The sequence below is a fragment of the Aethalodelphis obliquidens genome, unplaced genomic scaffold, assembly GCF_003676395.1.
Source record: "Aethalodelphis obliquidens isolate GAN/ISIS:26980383/991018 unplaced genomic scaffold, ASM367639v1 scaffold32, whole genome shotgun sequence".
NCBI classification, from domain to species: domain Eukaryota; kingdom Metazoa; phylum Chordata; class Mammalia; order Artiodactyla; family Delphinidae; genus Aethalodelphis; species Aethalodelphis obliquidens.
The window spans coordinates 21,399,761-21,403,874 of NW_020837976.1; positions in this window are offsets into that span (position 1 = coordinate 21,399,761).

The window sequence follows — 4,114 nt, forward strand, 5'->3', positions numbered from 1 at the left end:
TATTCATCAAGATTATTTACAGTTTGCTATTACCAGCATATATGTTGACTAGCATGTTTATTTTTCAGAGAAAATATTGCTCATCATTGCCTCAGGATAGAAGGAAAATATTTGTGTTATTCAACACGTTATAATTTGCATATTTTTGCAAAATGTTATAATTTGCATATTTTTAATCACCTTTCCTCTAAAGTTTTTTTACTCTTTAGGATTACTTGTTGGTTGGGTTTTTTGTTTATTATTTATGTTTTTGAAATTTCTCAGTGCATCTTAGAGAGTCTGATTTGTTGTATTCCAGATGTGGTACCATGTGGTGGTTATTCATGGGATGAACAGGTAATATAGTTCTGGGAATCATTTTAAAATGTATTTGGTTTATAATGTTTATACATAAAAGAATTAAAAAATTGAATGCATAAATGCTATAAGCACTATATACCCAGGTAGTATTTATTCCAATCCTCTACTATAAAAATAATTCAGGAATTTCAATTTTTCTTGAATTGACTCAAATTCTACATTGTTTTTCTTCTCTCAAAGATGAATAAATGTTTAGTTAGAAATATTATTAAAGTTGTTACCAGTTACTCCAGAAATGGAGTTTTGGAAATTTCAGAATAGTAAGGCTGGCCAATTTATTGCTGGACCTATCAACTCAAGTTTAAGACAGAAATGCTGAATCCCTGATACAATTACATGCATATTGAGAGTTCTCATCAGGACCTAGCTGAAGCTATTCAAGACTCAAGCTTACTCTAATACTACCCCAAACCCACCTCCGACCTATGCTAACTGGCTCTCAATTGTTACCTGTTTCTCTTATCTACAAGATCAATGTAGGAGCAGACATGACACCTATGACCAAGTCAAGACAACATTTGTGGCATTATCACAGTCTATTGTGAAGATGTGGGACCCTGTGAGTGACTTGACCCCACAGTTAAATTTTATAAGTATCTCCCTGGAGACACCAGTTGGATTGCTCTTTAGGCTACATTTCCTATCGTCTCACCAGGGTCAGAAAGTGAAAGAAGAAATAATTCTTCCTTAACTATCACATCTACTAAAATGGAATCACCTGATATTTTGATACAAATTAGTATAAGAGTCTCCCCAAATGGTATTTCAAATGGTTAATTTTATGTTTCAAATTGACTGGGCTAAGGGATGCCCAGATACCTGGTATGACCTTAATTCTGTGTATATCTTTGAAGGTGTTTCTGGGAGACATTAGTATTTGAATTGGTAAACTGAATAAAGCAAATGGCCCAATCTGGGTGGGCATAGTTCAACTCCTTGAGGGTCCAGATAAGACAAAAAGGTGGAAAAGGGGTGAATTTGCTTTCTACTTGGGCTGAGACATCCATCTTCTCCTGCCTTAAGACATTGGAGCCCTTGGCTCTTGGGCTTTTGGACTTAGATCAGGATTTACATCATCACATCCCCCAGTTCTCAAGGCTTTGGACTTTAACTTACACCATAGGCTTTCCTGATCCTCCAGCTTGCAGACAGCAGATTGTGGGTTTTCTTGGCCTCCATAACTGTGTGAGCCAATTACTATAATAAATCTCCTTCTCATACTTATCTATATCTGTGTCTATATCTATATATCTATATAGGAAAAGGAAAATATCACTTTGCATTTTAATACAAATGGGCTTTCCTGAATTATAGTAGGAAAAAATTAACAAAGGGAGTGGGAAACTCATTTAAAATGGTTTTTAAAACTACATTTATCCTTTGAGGACTCAGTTTATGAGTCATTAAAATATTACTGATAAAAATGTATTTTGAGCTTCCACTAGATAAGATATTTCAGCTTTCATTTGAAACATGAATTAATTCAGGATGAGAGAATATTTTTGGATAATAAGCTTGGAAAACCCAGGGTTGTCAGAGTATCTCACAGAAGTATTATATTTAGTGAAAGTATCTTTATCTGAAGAGCCTTTGGGAGTCAAACAGCTTTGCTACAAAGTTGAAAGCAGGGTGCAAAATTTTTGACTTAGGAGCCTGGTAGGAAAAACACGTCTTTTGATTTCTTAGTGATACTAAAAACACTTGTTAGCCTAGTGGGTGGACTCATCATTTAGTTTCAAACTGTCATTCTAACATAGACCCCCTATATCTTTCAGTAACCTCTGATTTAGGTGTTATTTTCATTTGCATTAAAAAGAATTTAAAAATCAGAGCATGTTTAACAATACAGATAAATTTAGTCTCCAAGGTATCTGTATTAAATGGCTCCTCATCAAATTCTATTGATTAGAAGAAGGCACTTAATGGCTCTGGGGTAATGTAATTTCCAAGTCTTTTGGTCACAGTCTGTCTCCAGTTGGTCACTGAAGTCAAAATTAGCATGCCAGTAGTTGGTCCAAAGAATAACCCAAATTTCTTGAATGAGAGAATTTCAGCAGCTCTGCTGCCTAGTTGCAAAATTGATTTCAAATGGAGAATTGATTTGTAACTCCATCTGTTCCTGAATTTCAAGTAATATGAAAACACACTTATTTTCCAGGGCCTTTGAAGATTCTTAGGTATAAGAACAGGTTGAATAGAAAATAAAGACCAGGAATTTTGAACCAAAAAGGAAAAAGATGGATTTCTTTCTTTTCCAGTTGATTGAAAAAGCTATGTTATTAAGAACACCTACAACATACCTAACAAAAAGAACTAGACATAGACAGTCACATAAAAGGACAAGACATATTCACTCACTTAAAGGATTTTCAATCTTGCAAAGGAGACTAACTGACCTATTTAAATTTTCATGTATTAGCTATATACTATATAAGGACTACTGGTATTTCACAATTGATTTTCTACTGCATTATGGTTATCATACTCAGGAATCATAGATCATTCCAATCAAATTCATGTCAATTTATGATTAAAGCTTTTACCCCTTATTATCATATATGTTCCCAAACTGCCAAAATGGTCTTTACAGTGTAGAAATATGATCTAGTAAGAAACAGCAGGCTTCTTCCTTTAAGGTTTGATTAAGTTTCAAGAACTCAATTTTCCATTTCCTTTCCTCTGATTCCTATCTTGACCCTTCATAACTATCTGGATATACAAGATGTTCCAAACACACTCAGAATCTTTCTGACCTTTTGACTATTCCCCACAAAAGAACATAGAAAAAAAGTTTTAACATCATAATATTGCTATATTCCTGAAGAAAAATAAATATACAAATCAAAGTTTAGCATCAAAATGTCCCATTGCAAGAACGTCTATCATGAAAAATATTGCCCAGTTGTTTATCTTTTAAGAGACTCAGATATTGGAAGTTATGTGCATAAATATGTCTCCTCAGTGAAATTAATAGTTTGTTGGGAGAAGTCCTCCTGCATTACACTTCTCTAGTTATCATTTTGTCTTAGCAAAAATGGTTGATTTTTATTGAGAGCTACTTTTATGACACATTAGTGACATTTTCTCTTAATGAGCCATGTACATCTTGCCTCCACTGCCTAAACTGCAAATTTCTAAAAGGCAGGAAACATTTTTCAAATTTGTTTGAATCTGTCATAGCTAGTAGCACAGGTGAGAGAGCATAATCAGTGTTCAAAACTTTATAATTTATTGTGGAATGAATGAAAGAGTTTTGAGAATAATATAATAGAGCAGAAAATGTTTAAATAACATTTAATCTAAGCTCTTTATTTTAAAAATTGGAAGAAAGTGAATCACAGAGATGGTAAATATTTTGTCTAATTCTGCATATCCCATTTATGTCAGATGTGAGAAAAATACAGGTCATATGCCAAAATGTATCATTCACTTTTATAGTGTAATTATCCTTAACTGCATTCCTCCTGCATGATATAGCTAGATAAGAATTACAGAAGTGAAATGTTCAAAATGGCAGAATAGGAAGACCCTGGCTTCACCTTCTCCCATAGACACCCTAAAATTAAACTATTTACAGAGCAACAACCTATGAGAACAACATAAAGATTGGCAGAAATATTTTCTATAATGAAAGACAAAGAAGGAATCACAACAAGATGGATAGGAAGGGTAGGAGATGGGGTAGAGTTACAACCAATACCTCAGGGTCAGCGACCTACAGAAGGGAAGACTATCACAATTGTAGAAGTTCTCT